Consider the following 17,030-nt stretch of genomic DNA (forward strand, 5'->3'; position numbering starts at 1 on the left):
AAGGTAAAGTTGTTGTAAAAATCAATGTCAGAGAGAAGGCTTTGCCAATTCAATTATACTTGTTCTTCTCAAGCTGAAAAAAAAAGGAGAAACAAAAAAAGGAAAAAGATGTGGGCTTATTTCAAGCCCAATAAATGTTCCTTGGGCTAACATCCCAATTTTGTAAATATTCTCAGGGTTTCTCAAGCCAGGTCCCCTCAAGGGGTCGTAATTAACTCTAAATAGGGTTACCTTGATTTAAAATCAGCCTCATTTCAAGCAGTGTTTCTGCCTGTGTCCACAATTTTAAAATAATGTTGTGTCCATTAGATGGCATGAAAGCTTACCAGAAATAGGAATCAGCTTTCAAAACTTAAACACAAGTAAGTGTGATTAGACATGGCAGCTGTCTAGAAAATATTCAGCTTTATCACTGAGTATTGGGAAAAATATGAATGATTGTACCCATTCCAGTAAGCGCAGAACCAGAAAGGCTCCCACATTACCCTCTGCTTCTCGAGGCAAGTTTCATTTTAAAGCTTGACCCCAAAGAAAAAGAAAACAGCAGATATAAGTACAAACAGCTGTGCTCCTGCTGGCTTAGCTGGAGACTTCAAGGAGCTTGTGAATCACTCACCCAAAGACATGCTGTATACAGCACCCAGCCAAAGTGCTGAATCCAGGCCACCGCGGGTAGAGTGAATGGTGCGGCAAAATCCTCATACAGCTGTGGTATCACAAAGGTGCACGTGGCACAAGATTTCCTCTCTGGCCACGATCTCTCTTTGTCCCATACTACCTGTTACGCACCAACCTCTCTCATGCTGCACATGGAATGAAAATTTTTTGGAGCAATAATAATATTTTTGATCTGCATTCATAGAGGATAGTCCTGAACTGTATTTCAGGTGCTGGAAGCTGCTTCGATGCCAAATAATATAGACAGAATCAAGAGCTCCAGTCTCTGATCTGAACTACTTGCATTTTTTGCCGTAGCATGGGCATGCCACCTCTGTGCCTCATGGATAGGAAATAACGCATCTGTCTGGCAGGGCTGACTAATGCACACCCTGATGTGCACTTGGTACAGTTTACTGCCAGACACTTCTCCCTCCACCAGAACAAAGACATGGCAACGTCCTTGTATCCAGGTATAAGGCTTGCCACATCCTGCTCCTTGTCAAAAGGCTGTCAATAATCTTCTCACAGCTGAAAGAAAATGCCTAGGAAATAAATACCAACACCAGTAATTAAGGTGCAAAGCCAAACTCTGAATGACCCTAGCCTCCCTCACATGACAGAAATCTCTTATAAATATACACCAAATACAAAATCAGTTACAGAAATACCCTGAAAAATCTGTACTTGGTTAAACTGAAACTAAACCATGTCAGGAATTTGGGTAAGTTTTTGCTTAAAGTCTATCATTATTGGCACTTGATCAGATACAGATAAGTTAGATTTCCAGCTTGTAAAGAGAATAACACAAAAGGAATTGGAGTAGATTAATTTCACATGTTTTGTTTCAGGACAGGTAGTTTTTTAAAGCACTAAAGCTATGTTAATATAACTCTGCATTACAACGGAGCTGTAATTTACAGGAAAAGTTTTAAAGCCTGTAGTCCATGCATTTTTGCAATGTTTAAAAGGCTTTTTTTTTTTCCCCAATATGGTGTCAAGTGAGTAAGATTCAGAAGGTGTTGAACACATTATTTTATTTATTACTGTTTTTACCAAACAATCACATTCTTTTATTTGTTCCTCACCAGGAGAACAGAGTTCAAAGGTATATTTTGTGACTTTTTAAAAGTCACGTTTCTCATTACATTTTGCTTATATGCTACTGTAACACCAATCCCAAACACAACTGGGGTTTGTCTGTGCCCTCCGTAGAGTACCTGCACTGAAGAGCTTACTACTGCAACAGACAAAAATAGAAAAGGCAGAAGCACTCCTTGCATTTCACGTGGGGAAGTGTGACAGGGACAATTCAATGCTCTATCCAAGATCCTGTGGTACCTTTGGGAAAGGGAGGCATACGACCTTTAAATCCCTTGAGCTTTGATCTGCATCCTTAAACACGTCATCTGTTGCCCAAGAACGATACAGATGGGTCTCCTTGGAGGGGTGATTGTTCCCTGCAGATGTTCCTGACAGCAGCTATCCTAGCACTGTACATTTTTATGGCTGTCCTGCAGGTGACGCATACGAAGTAAGAAGCTGGTGGTCATTTTCCTGCTGTGCAAGAAGACAGCAACTTTGAGCATGAAGTAGAAAGAGGGAAGTAAATAACTGCACATGACCATGAAAAATAGTAGTGGAACACAGTAGTTTTCAGAGGAGGTTATGAAAAGCACAGGAGCATTCTTTGAAAGGATGTGGCCATTTGGAGTAACCGCATCTCAGATGCTAGGACCAACCTATTTATGATTGCTTCTTCCCAGAGGAATCACTTCAGGGAAAACCGTGTTCATTCACAATGCCTTACCGACACAAGTCAGTCTCCCTCCAGCACCACAATGAAAATGCAGTTCTAATACACTTCTCACTAGGACACTGAAGACAAGTGATGTTGATAAAGAACTCTGGAATCTGCATTTCTAGGGAAGGGGGTTATATCACCAGGATTTATGATGAAAACCTCAGTAGGCAGAGCACATTGCAGGACACAAACCTCAAAACATCCCCATCAAGCCTCCTTTTCTCCAGAGATCTCTGCTAACACTGCAGAAGCAATAAAATACTTTAAACATACTGCATGGACAATAAATAAAGCCAACTGTCAAAGTACAGACCAACAGATCAACTGGATATGCTCCAAAAAATATCACAGTGCTTTTAAGCTATTTCCTTTTCTGTTAAAAAGGTATCGTATCTGGTTCTTTACCTAAACCATTGCTAGACAAGAGGGAAGAGATATTAAAACTCTTGCAGACATTAAAGTATTAGAACACTCTAATGTTTTACTGGGGAAGAAACACACAATGGGGAGGGAATATCCTTGCAGTATCTTTTCACAAGTTAACTGGCAGCACTAAAAGCCATTTATTTCCAAAAGCCTGGACTGATGTTACATTGGATCTCATGAAAATAGCCATAAAGTCTGATTTACCAAAATGACTCCAATGGCTTTAAGCCTTGGTGAATGACAGAGAACCCTAAAAGTAGTGTGAGTCTATAAAATCAACACAGTGTTTGATATAAATATGGTTTTGCAAGTTAAAATGAAAATATTGAATTTTCTATTAGGAAATCACAGATAATAGACCAGCTAGGGAAAAAAACAAAACAAAACAAAACACAAGTGTTTGAAGACCATGAACTTTGTAGATATCGGTATGAAAGGCAAGCTTTTTTAGAGTATAATCTCATTTTTATTGTCAGAAAAATGAAAAACCCCTTGCACAAGGTGATGGAGAAGTCCTACTGTGACCCGGCTGTAGATATGGGGACTTGAATTAATCTTGTGACTTGTTTTAACTGAGCTACTCCTGCATGGTGCTGGTATTTCTCTCATCAGACACCCCTGTGAGCCAGACTGTGCTGTCATTTCTACTCTACAGGTGGGGAGCAAGGGCAGACAGGAGTAAGGAGTAAGGGGCCAGAGTTCTGACTGCACTTGTTTAAGGAAATTAAAGTATTTGTTGAAACACAGCTCAAGCATGCCCATACACAGCTTGATTCGTTCCTAGCCCACTCAAATAGGAGTGTACTAAATAGTATAAAATACAACACCTGGATGTTATGATGAAAGGTCAGAACCACCTGTTGCAGAATATGCCAGGTACTGTGATCCCAATGGCTTTCCTGTGCTCATCCTCACTGTGACTATCAGCAAACTACACAGAACAGTTGCAATTTCACTGGCCTCAAGACTGTGAAAAATGCAGCTTGTAAAATGCAACAATAAGGATGCCATTGGTATCTGCTCCAGTCCGTTCATATGTCAACAACCACACCACACGGAAAGGTATTCTGAATGCCTAGTAAATGGTTTCCATATAATTTTAGGGAGGAAACTGGCTTTTCAAGGTAGTCTCTGTAAATTCTGAAGACAACTTAATAGGTCAAGGAGTTTCTGCCAAAGGAGCTCTGCCTCTGCTGTAGAAGAAACTCGCTGAAATTTGTAGTCATTCCCTTGAAGACTTTCTGAATTGTGTCTTTAAAAAAAAAAACACCCCAAGACATAGCCAGCATCACTCTCCTGGTGATAATGGTGCTTACAGCCCTTAAGAGAGACTGTCCACAAGTACAATTTCTCAAGGCAAGTCTGGACTGTTTCTTAGCTGCACATTTCTCTTTTAGTTTATGTTTGAACGCAGACTTGGGATAAGTCCAAGAGCTCCTTCAGTCATCCCATGCTGCAGTTTTACCCAGGTACTTAGGAGATGCAGAGCATCCACACACTGGTTGTATTCCTGTGTGGCAGGCCCCTGAGCGAGACTGCAAGCTCCCAGAAAATGAAGGCTTGTAGGTGCACATTCTGCCAACAAAGTAAGCAACCTTTAAAAACACAGGCTTACAAATATGATTAAAAGGCCAGGTAGTCTCTAAGCCAGAAGAGAATAATCTCTCTGTCTCTGTGAAGCCCCTTCCTTTCCAGCGGCTGTACTGGCTGTTGCGGCCAAGCCAGAATGAAAGATGCTTTGCATGACTTTCAGTATTTACTCTCACAGGAAGCTCAGTATCCTGTCTGGCTGTTGGTATGCTCACCACCTGATTCCAGCACACTCCAAACAGCAAAGTCTTTTTACACAACTGGAATGTACTGCAGTTCAAATGCCGGGAAGAAAACAAGCAAGAAGGGCTGCTCCTGATTTGGTAGGGCAGCGCGCTATTTGCTTAGGCGTTAGCATTGAATCAGGCTCTTTCTGTGGCAGCCCAGCAGAGAGGCACGGCACTGTGTGGCTGTGCCCTTAGTGACTAATGCAGTGGGGACACCCAGAGACCTTGGAGTCCTGTGGATCCTCCATGCTACAGCCTTCAGCCATTTGTGAGGTGGCAAGGACCACATCAAGACCACGAAAAGGAGTTAAGGCCTGCTTTACTCTTTAGGGCAACAGATAGTTAGCGTGTGTGGAAAAATTGTCCTTCCAATCAACATTTCTGTGATTCTGTGGTGGGAATTTACCAGTAAAAGAGTGATTCCATCACCTTTCCATTCGGTTCTTGGGCACTTTTTGTGGTGTGGGCTTGGGCCCACCACTCAGAGTATGTTGATAGACTGGAAAAGATTCAGACAAGAGCTGTGAGATGAATTAAAAGGCTGCAAAATTGCTTTTAATCAGAAGCATCCAAGACTGCAACTTATTCTTCATGTTACTGAGCGATCTTGCATTCTGTTGAAGCACAAGTATGGGGAACAAAACTGATCATAGGCTTTTCATTCTGGCAGACAAGAGGTATAATGAGATTTGGTGGCAGGGGCCTGAAGTGAAAATTTCTAACAACTGGAGCAATTTATTAAGGTAGCAATCAACTCTTCACTACTGGCAACCTCTGAAGCAAGATTGGACTCCTTTCTCAAACACATATTCAGTTCAAAATACATTGATCTGGAACTGATTTTGATTACTGCAGCCTGTGTTATATGGCAGACAAGAACTGATGACATAGATTCTCTCTTTATGCTTCTACAAAACTAGGAATCTTCCAAGAAATTTGGCAAACCTCTGATTCCTTTTTTTACAAACATTCACTGACTTTAAGATACACGTTACTAGACCTACCCAACTGACCTGAAACTACAGCCCAACCACAAGTAACATCTCCCAGGGAGGTGGTTCATTGCTGAACCCATGCAATTTTTCCCCTCTAACTGCATTTTTGGAGTTGAATAAACTTAGGGAAAGTTCACAGGTAACATGTGATCTGTAATTTCATACAATAGCTAGCTGTAAACCCTCTGCCTGCGTTAATTCAGAAACCAAAAAAAACCCCAAGATACATTTCTTAAAAAGCGATTAAGAAAACCCTCCCAACAGCACACAAATGAACAATCTCAGGTTGCACATAACACAAAACACACCCGGCATTTTAATTCCTAATAAGCAGAGCAATGCAAACACAACTACAGACATTGTTTCCTAATTAAGAGAACATACCCCGGGATGTTTACAGACCCCTATGGAAATGCATAGACATTTGGTTGCCTAGCAAATAATGGAAGCTGAAAGCTGTCTCAGCTAGGACATTCATGATTAGGCTGGCAGGGGTGGAAATAAAAGCTCCAGGAGCAAATGTAGGGAACAGTCCCACACTGACCCAGGAAAGGCAAAGACAGTGCTAAGGGGAATTATGTAGAGGTACACCGTAACAATGATTTCTATTTGGATGTTAGCTTACCACTACTCTGTGTGTGCAACCAGCTGAATTCAGACTGCCTGTAGGAAGGACCTGGTGGAAGCACCCATACGTGGATGCTGCTGTGTAGCTTGGGAGCTCCTTTCCTTCAGGGCACGATATTGCTGGGCAGGTGGTGCATTTGTGAGAAACTAGAGTCCAGTCTGCTCCAGCGTGAGGCAGCAGTGTGTGTGCAAAAAATCAACCAGAGAGGCTCATTTGCCACATGGAGGTGAGAGCAAAGAGATGCACGTGGCACACCACCTACAGAATGTGTTTCCTGATGGCTGGGTAGCAAAATGCTTCGGACAGCTGGATTTATGAGCCTGCACCATTCGTGACTGTGGCCTGGGTCTCTGAAAGGAGAACCTCCTGGGGTCTTAGGCTCAGCTGTGTTTGAGAACTAGTTCATACCAACCCCCCAACCCTGCCTTTGCTTCAAGCCATGGAAAGCAAGTTCCTATGCTGCTGGCTTTTGTGTTTCAATAAACAAAGGAATTTAAACGAACAATTTAATTTTTACTGCCATTGGGGCTAGCTCCAAACTACACATTCTGAAGTTTTGTTTTCTTTGCTGTCACAAGGAAACTCTTGTACACAGCAGCTCTACTTCCAAATTATAACACCTTCATGCTGATGTTGGTTTCATCCTCTTGGGAAGGGGAAATAACAAAGCCTGGCTCAAAGGAACAACATGTTTTCCTTCAGGTTAAGTGGTCAAATAGATGTGGGAAGATGGATCATACACTTGCTTGTGAAAGGAACTGTTTTCCCCAGCATCGTCCCCCATTGTGGTATCGGTTACCACAGAACAAACTTTTTCCATCCCAAATACAACAAAGAAGTACATCAGACAGAACTACCTCCAGACTATGTTGTCCTTCCACAGCATTCCTTCACCCTGGAAAAGCAGAAGGAAACCTGCCTGTATGGCAAGCCAATCACACAGCACTGCTGCAAGCATTTCCTGCCTTACTAGTTTCACCCTCTGTGCTCCTACAGCTGAAGGGTTCCAACTCAGAGCCTGGGTTTGAAAGGGGAGAGGAGCGTAAGTTTGCTGGGATTTAAAGGTTGCTCCAATTTACAGGAGCTCTTAGTGCCCTGTCATATAACTTAAGTTACCAAGTTACTGGATATAACTTTAAGAGAATTTGGTTTTAACCTGAAACACTGAATTTTGTGTGTAGAAAAAAAAACTTTTTATTTTATTTTTTTTATGATGAGGTGGCAGGAAACAAGGTAAAATTAACTCCATAATCATTAGCCAGTTCTGCTCCTGGCCAAACAATTTCCATGATTAGTAAGTGGTGTTTGCAGCAGTTCTAATCCCTCTTTGAGAAATATTTCAGATCAGCAGTTTTCAACCCTCTAGAAATTTCTTTTTCCAGTGCAAATGCGAGGCTTTAAATCGCGAATTTTAACCTGCTGATATCACCTCTCTTACCCATTACAGACCTGCAGCAACAGTCCACTGCCCTCACTAGGTCACAGCTGCTGCTCATATAACTGGCCCTATTTGTGTCACTCAGCACCAGCATTTCTACACAACTAGAAATTTTGCCTGCCTTTATTTTAGCACACAGAAATATAAGGTGTGGTGAAGCAGGGGGAAGGGATGTTTGCAATGGCTCTAATCTGCGAAGATGGTTTCCAGCTGCATTTCACATACGATTTGGGGTTTGGATGAAGTTTTGACAGAATTTCTCCATGAATTATGCAAGAGGCTGCTGGAACGCTGCGAGTACACAGATGCACAAAGAGACTTGTTCAGGCAGCGCTCAGACAACACGCTGCCATCTGACACGTGAACCAAATCAAAGCCCACTCCACGCTAGGGAGGGAAAGGGAGCAGTGGACCCCAGGGCTGTGGGGTGTCGAGGTGGGGAAGGCAGGCTGCTTGCAAGGAGGTGCTGCGATGCAGCACTAGATGGTGCTGTATTTTAGAAATAACTTTGCCTTGTGGGTGCTTTGATAATTGGATGCGAGCTCAAAGATGTGGCGAACACATACACATGCTCCTTTTAAGACACTTTCCTGCTCTCTCCAAGGAAAGTATGGGTTTGTTTGCTGGCTGGTTTATAGCATGGGATTTAATATGGGTTATTGACTTCACAGCTGCTGAGCAGTCAGTTAAATTCTCCAAATGTTGCTGTTTTCCCTTGGGTAGATAAAGGCAACTTCAGGGCACCATGTAGAGTGTCAGGAACAACGTTGTGTACCCATGTCTGCTCATCTCTAACTTAGCCTCTTCCTCCTGATTTACACTGGTGAAAATCTCCAAAAGTCCAGCAGCAAACTCGTGCTTAGGCTTTGTTATCCCTCAACACAAACTCACAGCTGGTGTTCAACTGCCAAGAAAGCTGAAACTGGGTAGCATTAGGCATGTGGCTTGTGCCAGGAATGTCCACAATGGTGCCTTTAGAGCAGCATCCTTCCTAGGGTTGTCACATTGCCACAGGCTGCACGATGCGAGGTGCTAGAACCCACCATGTCCCTGCTGGAAGCAACATCACTTGCTGAGGTAGGGCTGTTCAGATGTGATGGAGAAGTCACAGGGTCCCAGGTAAAGGGAAGGCAGAAATCTTTGAAATTAGTGGCCTAAAAGTCACATCTGCAAGGAGACAGGCTGCCTCCAGGGTTCACTCCTACTGCTGTTTCTAACTGTCCTTCTGCTGGATCTGTTTGGTGTGTTTCTAAAGATGCCGGACACGGATTCAAAGCTGGCCAGTTACCCTCACTCTCAGCCACTCCAGCAGGCATAGCAGGCACTCGGCAGTTGGCTGCACTGAGCGAAGCCTTCTAGGAGCTCTCTCTGGGATAGGAAGGTCTCAGACACCTGCTTATTGCAGTGAGCTGTCCAAGGAGGAAGACGCACTCTCTTTCCTCCTAACTCCAAGCACAAGTAAGTTTGGTTTCCTGGCTACAAACAGGGCAATCCAAGCCAGGAAAGGGTAATTAATGTCAGAAAAGATCAGGGACGCAGTGCAGCAGAGCTCACTTGGCAGGAACACAAAGTAGGGAGGGGGAGATGTCTTTCAGTGAATCTGCAAAGTGCCAAACCAGCCATACAGTCGGCTGGGCCAGGCTGTTAACCTAGGAACCAGTCTCTTCAAGGGGTCAGTCAGCTTTCTCTATAGGGCATCAGCAGCCTAAGCACAGTTTCTTAGGAGGTAAGGATGGACCAAACACTTATTTTTAAATATGAGCCTGTAAAAAAGACCATGTAGAATGGAGGCTGGTAAAACCAGGGTGTCTGCAGGGATGCTCAGCAGAGGCCCAACTCTGGCTGGGTGCTGAGCAGCCTATCCCACTATAAAGCATGGCAAAGTTTAGTTTGGCAGGAGAGGCGGTGTCTAGCTGCCAGGGCCTTGGAGGGGAGTTGGAAGCCAAGGAAACACTGTTCCAGTGGACTGATGCTTCACTCAGAGTCAGCCATTAAATGGAGATGGAAGGTTTGTGATCACATTTGCTTCATAGTCTGCAGAAATCCACCTTGTACAGATCTCCCACAGCAGATAAAACTCAGCTATAGGATATACTGTGCTCTAATCCCAAGAAAAGCATAGTAGCTAAAGGAAATGAAGCCATTCTAGGGCATGTCTAGGAGCCCCCCAAGATACATCCTCATGCTGTGGGAATTAGCTCTGCAAGAGTTGCCTCCTCTTATCCCCAGGTCCCTGTGCCGTCTCTAATAGGGGAAAGGATGCCATGCTCAAGGGCTATGTACAAATTGGAGCACGGATAAGCAGAAAGAGGAGACTGCCTACGGCAGAGAGCAGGACAACAGAATATGTCATGTCACACCTGAGGATGCTATTTTGAGAGCTCAAGGCAGGTTGAAGGAAGTAGAGTTATTCTGCTCGCTGGGGAAAAAATGTTGGAAGGGGGCTGGCATCTCTCCCAGACTGGAGCGAGTGGTGCTGCAAACAGCCCAGGAAAAACAAAACACGCTTCCCTTTTGTAGGGAAGAGCAGCCAAACTGGGACTCACAGCCTTGGCTCAGAGTCCATCCACAAAGTGTCTGCCACAGTCTGCCCATGGGTTGCGTGGGCTGTTGGTAAGAGTTTGGGGCAACATGACCAAGCCCTCAGAACCTCTCCCTATCCTGCTCACAACTAATTTTAGCAAATAGTAGGAATCAAAGCACTACAGCACTCCAGGCTTTGACCTCCCCTCACTCATCTGTCAAACAAATAAACTATCAGGGGTACACCATGCCACAGCCTCCCATTCTCTTCCAGTCTCACACTGTTCTGCTTAGTTCATCCAGTTTTCAGTTCAAGTTTTGTCTTTGCTACTTTGGCTGTATCAAGCACAGTATTTTTACATGGGATTCACCACATGTTCTATCTAGACAAGGTCTGTCTTCTATCTCTATGATTAACTCTGCGGTAAGGAGACAGATCTATAGAAATCCTCAACAGAAAATACATAATAGGAAGACATTAGGGGCTACTCCCACTACAGATTACTTGGGGGAAAATGAAAAAAAAAAAAACAAAACATTTAAGGTATTTAAGGTTGCTACTGCAATCTTCAATGCTGGAGGAAAAAAGACTTGAAGCTAAACTGCAACAGCCCACAACTTGGGGAGAGACTGACTGAGGGCCTGCCATGCTGGGGTACTTGATGTCTTCCAAGATTATCCTCTCAGAAAGCCAAGCTAACGCAGCCCACTGGCTGGCTCTGCAGAGATCTTAGATCTTGCAGCAGGACAACCTGATGGCCAGGGGACACTTTTAAGCAGAAGAGAGAGGTAAAAATCCTGCTTTCAATTAATTGCATCACAGGGGAACTGGAGGGCAATTTGGATTAAACTATTAAGGCTCTTTCAATCAGTTCCCAGGAGAAGATCCGAGCATGGAGAATCCGAGAGAAACACAGCAAGGGTTGTGAGGAGGGACTGACATAAATGCCCTGCATAAAACCATGGGTTCACACCCATCTGGACCCTGCCACTGCCAGCAGTAGGGATGTGGGGAGGTTCAGGCAGCTTTCATGAAACCTGTTGCTTGCAGATAAGGGGGTCATTAGAGAGTGATTTATTGTGTGCTGACCTGCCCGGAGATCACTCAGCAAAAGAAAGAGTGGTGCCCTGCTACCCTCATATACCCAGTTTGTGTGTGGCCCAGTTTCTAACTACTTATAAAGTAGCCTCTGTTTTAGAGGATCCAACTTCTCAGTCTCTCCATGGGCAAAGCCAGGATTTTTTTGGGTTCGCGCCTGTTGCTGTCTTTGGGATCTGCCTTACTGCTCCTTCTTGGATTAGAAAGTATGCACTACTGGCAGCTAGAAGCAAAGTCTCCTCTCCCCACATAATGCCAAAGACTCATTTCTTCTCTTCAAGTTTAAATAAAGCTCTACTGTTTTGAAGTGCTATAAAGGGCTGGCTTTTGTTCTGTAACTACTGATCAGAGCCTTGCAGCTCCAGGCCATCAGGCCACCACTCAGCTCCTCTGCACTCCACAGCCAGGCCAGCTGCCCCTGGCTGGACAGGGGGAGCATCTGTCTCACTCTCAGTTGTAGGACCAGTTAACCAGACTGGATCCCCTGCTGGGAATCAGCCTAGAAACTGGGGTGAGCCAAGTGCATCTTCTGTATCCAGCTTAAATTCCTAAGGTACAGCATAAATACCTGACTGAGGCTGTGATATGGCAGCTTTTTTGGCAGGACTTGGTGGCTATGGACTTGGGGGATGGCTCTAGTAGTGTTTTCAGGCTTTAGAGGAGCCATCTTGTGCACAGAAAGCAAAAGGCAGATGAGCAGAGAAAAAATTCGGTTTGATGAAACAAAGCTAGTTTGTTCATGGTATATAATAAGAAAAGTGGCCTGGTCCAGACTATATTCATCACTACACCTAGGAGCAACTAGAACAAATCTATCCGAGTTCAGTTTATTAAAATAACATCCCCCCCAAAGTAGCTGGAAATCCTCTGTATCTGCATTTTCGTTGTGTCCTTTCTCTGCCTTTAAAATTCAATGAATGCCAGATGTCCCTGATTTTGCTCTCCAGCAAACAGGTATCTTGCCCAAACCATCCTTTTCAAATTAGACACCATTTGCTGCAAAGTTAGTTTTGTGAAAGTGAGAAGAGGGCAAATGGGAAGGGACAAGTGAAACACAAGAACTGCCGGCATCTATCATGTGCAAAATGACTGTGAAGAAAGTGGGGGACATGCTGCAGCTGTCATGGCAAACAGCAACAGATTGAGGGCATGGCATAAAGATGCACAGAGCTCTAATGAACAGGAAGAGCAAAGCCAGAGCTACAATTTTATCCTGTGTTGATATTCTACAAGAAAAATGATCACAGAGCATTTATTGTCCCCTTAACAAGATCAAGCTTAATAACAAAGCTACACATGTTATTTACTACAATGTTTGCCTATTGCATAAGCAGAAATATCTGCTGCCTGGATCCTCGCTGCCTGCTGAGGTCCTTTCTCTAGGAAGGTGGGTGGAGAAGACCCCAAATCCGTGTTTGCATGAGAGATTGATGCTGGGGAAGGGCACACATATGTGGATTACACTGGGCACCAGCTCAATTACAGTACAGACAGACAGGTAACACAAAACCCAGCCCATCATGCTGCTCCCCTTGCCCACAGCCCCTGCACAGCTCCTATACCCCACAAGACACTGGTAACGAACAGGCCACAATTTGCATAAGGCAGCTTAACCCAAAGTGGGCTGTCATGCCCAGAGGCTCAGCTTCATATCAGAGTGACTCTCTAGCAAGTCTGCTTAGAGTCCCCGAAGGCTTAATGTTCATAGTGCTTTCTGCATAGAGCCTGAATCCCATCCTTGTACAGAAGCCTTGGATAGAATATGTGCTTATAATGCAGAGAAATAGAGGATACAGGAAAGAACGCAGAAAGATGTGAGATGCACAAAGAACAGCAGAGAGGACCTGGAGCATCTGGGCAGAATGACAAGACTCCAGAACTGCAGGGAACAGTGGTGTGGAGTCTTTTGCTCAGACAGAAGAGACACACACAAATGGGCAAATCACAACTCCTGTACTTGGTGGCTTCGTGCTCCAGTACTCTCAGAGCTGCAGCACATGCTCTTGTTATATGCATTTTCTGGAATGCTCCCCCTCAGCACACTCCCTAGTAGTGGCATGTTCTCAGCAGTCTTGCTGTAGGGAGCAATGATCTGGTTACTGCTCACTTGCTCACACTGTGCTCCACGACCTGAACCACTTGAACTTAAGCCCTGCTTGAACAAGCGCAGTGTAAGCCATCTCTCCCCCAGCTTTCTTCCATGTTTATGAGCTTCTGCTGACTTTCTCACCTCCTTGCTCCAAAGAGGAACAGGAGGGAAAAAGAAGATCCTCACATTTAATTTTCATAAGACACAGTATCTGCTTTTATCTTATCTTATCCACTAGAATATGCCTGGGTGTCAGGGAGAGGAAACTGGCCCTGGCTCAGCAAAAGCAGGAGTTCCAAAAAGTCTCCCAAACACAGCACAAAAAAGAAACATCTTTATCTGTCAGGCACTGTTTTACAGTTACACCCTGTGGGTGCACATGATTGATTGTTTGGGTATGTTTGCCACATGTGAAAGCATCCCAGGAGCAGTCAAACAGGAATATGAAACTAGTGTATTCTTATACTGATATAATTTTACCTCCTCATTAATCTTTTAAACCTCCAAAAGACATTAAAAGCCTGCATTTAAACAAGGTGTAGAGGACCTGGGCAGAGTGATGGAGGACACACACGAGCCAAGTAACAGGAGAGGAAGGTAGGAGATATCAGTGCATATCAGCAGAAAGCAGGGTTTGGAGGGTACTGGGGACATGGAAACCTAAGGTGGCTCAGTGTGGAAAGCAATGGCTGATACTGCATGTACCTATGAAGAAATACCAGGACAAAATAAGTAATACCAGACAAAAGCTGAGCGAACATCTTACTTCATGCCATTGGCCCTGGTAGCAATCTGCACAGCCTTCTCTGCTCCTCCACCATGGCAAGCTCTCTGCTCCCTCTTACCTGATGGGTGGTGCTGGCCAAGCTGGGGGACTTGCTGCCTGAGCAGAGTTTGGGTCCAGATGCTGTCAGGTTGGTACTGCAGAGTCCAGCTCCAGCAGAAAAGTCCACACTGTGAAAACAAAGTCAAATCTCCCTGAGCAGCTGATAAAGGAGAAAACAAAACAAATCAAACAAACAAAAATGGGAGAAAGCAATTTTCTTCAACTTAAAAACAGTGTCTAAGCAATTCTGTCATGCTGTTCAGGTCATGCTGCTGCCATGCTGCATCAGGCAACATTCCTTGCAGCACTGCTGATGCAATGCAGAAGGAAGCAGGAGGAAATTAATTTCTGATGTGCCAATTACTCACCAAAGGCTTGGAGCATCAAACATACTCTCAGTAGCCATTTCACAGGGCAAAATGCTTGCATGGCCCTTGCATTGGTTTAGCTTCTGAAATTCTACTGAACCACATTATCATTGTATTGCCAGTGTTGGAGCTGCCAGGAAAAGGTGGACCAAGCTAGCTCTTACCTGCTTTTGTTATTAATTGGCTCAGGTTTCGGTGGTAACTCTCTGCCTGCAGAAAGCTGTATGAAATATAGCAGGGGTAGCATCTGGCTGGGAGGTCTTTAGAACAAACGCATTCATCTCGTCCTTCAGTACTGCTGTTTTACTGGCAGGTCTAGCTGCTCTTAAGTTCCACAAGACAGATTCCCAGCCCTGTCAGAGTGAATCAGTTCCTTTAATTCCTGAATTCGGTTCCTTTAATTCCAGAGTTAGCATGACTCTGGGATTCTGAGCCTGCTCAGGCAACGTGCAGTCCTCATCAAATAAGCCCCACAGTATTTGGTACAGCTGCTGCTATACAGGACATCTAGTGATGACTTGCATTTACAGATTAAACTGTTCATCTGGTGATTAAGTTAATTTATAAATATTGTTGTATGGCACAGATCTACTCTTCCTTTTTCTCAAACAGTGGCTGGTGGGTATGCTGCAGTTCGTGTCTCCTACAACAGAGTTAATCAACTCACAGTGCACCTGAAATTGCATAGAAAAGAGATATTTCAGTTTTAGAACCTTGACTCAAAACATCCCTGCCCATATAAAGAATCCACAGGAAAATGCTGTCAGCATGTGTTGCTGCTTGGCAGAAATGAGGTAGAACTACTCCCGTTCCCAGGCTCTAAAATCAAAAATCTCCCCATTTGCAGGGACTAGAGAGCCAAAACTGATCTTACATGTAGGAGCTGTCTTCCCCCCACCACTACAAGGTAAATGCACAAGAGATGCTGGTTTCTTCCCCAAAGAAAACACAAACACACAGACATGACAGAAAGAATAGGTAAAGTCAACACTAGAGAGCCAGTTCCGCTTCTCACTGATGCATTTGTTACCCTCTTAGAGCTAGCTGGGACACGTGTATGAAAATAAGGAAAGAATTTGGCATTTGGGCTTTGAAAAACATCTAAGAAAGCTCCACCCTACCAGCATTATTTTTTTAAATCCATTCTTTTTTCCATGGGGCAGAAAGTTACGTTATCTTAATTTAACTGAAGGAAGGACGGGATGGAAGCACAGAGAGCCCTAAGGTAACCGCCATTTCAGTGGTAGACCTGCATCCCTCACCATGAAAAAAGCTTTCACCACCAAACTGTTTTGCTTCAGCTCAAGCCTGACATCCAGAATGCTTTCTCTGCTGTCTCTTAACCCCCTTTACTTCTCCTAACTTCTCCAGCAAGCAGACTGCGAGCGTACCAGCCACAGCATCTCCATTTCAAATGGTTTGGCTTTCCTTTCCACAACACTATTTCCTGACTCCTTTTTCCAATCTGTAGCTTGCTGAGCAGAGGATTAGGAGAAACTGAATCAGGCAGAAAAAGGTTCTCTCAAGGCTGGCCTGCAAATACCACCTTCTCCCTCTAATCTCAGGTACCCAGCAGCTCCTGCTTTGTACTGGATACACAGAAACCTCCCTAAATTATGTGCATGTGAGCAAAGGGATTGTTTTGAAATCAAACCTTCTGAAGTGTATCTTGATCCCAGCTCAACTTTGGACACACTGTTGAAATTTGGATTTAATTAATTCCACTTGAGTTTTGAAATGGTGCGATACATTTTTCAGAGGTTTTTTCCCCCCATTTCCTGGATCAGAGCCTCAACCGCATTCATGGAAACACTGAAGGGAAAAAAATCCCTAGCAATAATTCACCAAGTGGGAACTGAAAACATTCGCTGAAGAAGAAGGAACCTCTTGGTCTTTGGATGCTGGGAATAATTCAACCTCTCCTCCCAATTCCCTGAGGCTCAAACAGCCCTTTTTCCGGCAGAGCTGTGGTTATTTGAGCAAGCTGCCCTGGGGACAAGTGCATGTTACTTGTAGGATTTGGGCTGGGAAGATCAAGCGCATGGATTTGTAGGCAAGAAGGGTTTTGTGTTTTAATAACTGCCAACAGGCCCACAGAAGAGCCTAAGCTTGCAGGAAGAAAAGCCTGCTTGGCAGAACTCAGCTCAAATATCTTGGAAGCACGCAGGGAAGCGCAGACATGTCTGTGAGCATCATCTCCAACAGTACAACATTTTGCATGCAACAAATGTACTGATCCAGGACTCATATGATCTCCACTTTATGCTTCTCTCCTATATTGCTATTTTTTGAAGACGTTTCCCAGAATAACATGTGCCCAATCAATAATGTTAATATCACTCAATAAGCAGTAAGCCATC

At 44.2% G+C, this 17,030-nt stretch overlaps 1 long non-coding RNA gene across 2 annotated transcripts in view; it reads right to left on the reverse strand.

Moving 5' to 3' along the window:
- Positions 1 to 17,030, reverse strand: part of LOC137841441 (uncharacterized) — a 65,531-nt gene that overhangs the window by 880 nt on the left and 47,621 nt on the right. The window contains exons 12-14 of one of the 2 annotated variants that reach the window (XR_011088617.1): positions 14,835 to 15,344; positions 14,322 to 14,430; positions 7,406 to 9,528 (exon numbers count right to left, since the gene is read on the reverse strand). This is a non-coding gene — a long non-coding RNA (uncharacterized lncRNA). Of the gene's footprint in view, positions 1 to 7,405; positions 9,529 to 14,321; positions 14,431 to 14,834; positions 15,345 to 17,030 lie in introns of those variants that run through there. The other variant, XR_011088618.1, reaches the window with a different exon arrangement.

Source organism: Anas acuta, chromosome 17 (assembly GCF_963932015.1).
Source record: "Anas acuta chromosome 17, bAnaAcu1.1, whole genome shotgun sequence".
Taxonomy (NCBI): Eukaryota; Metazoa; Chordata; class Aves; order Anseriformes; family Anatidae; genus Anas; species Anas acuta.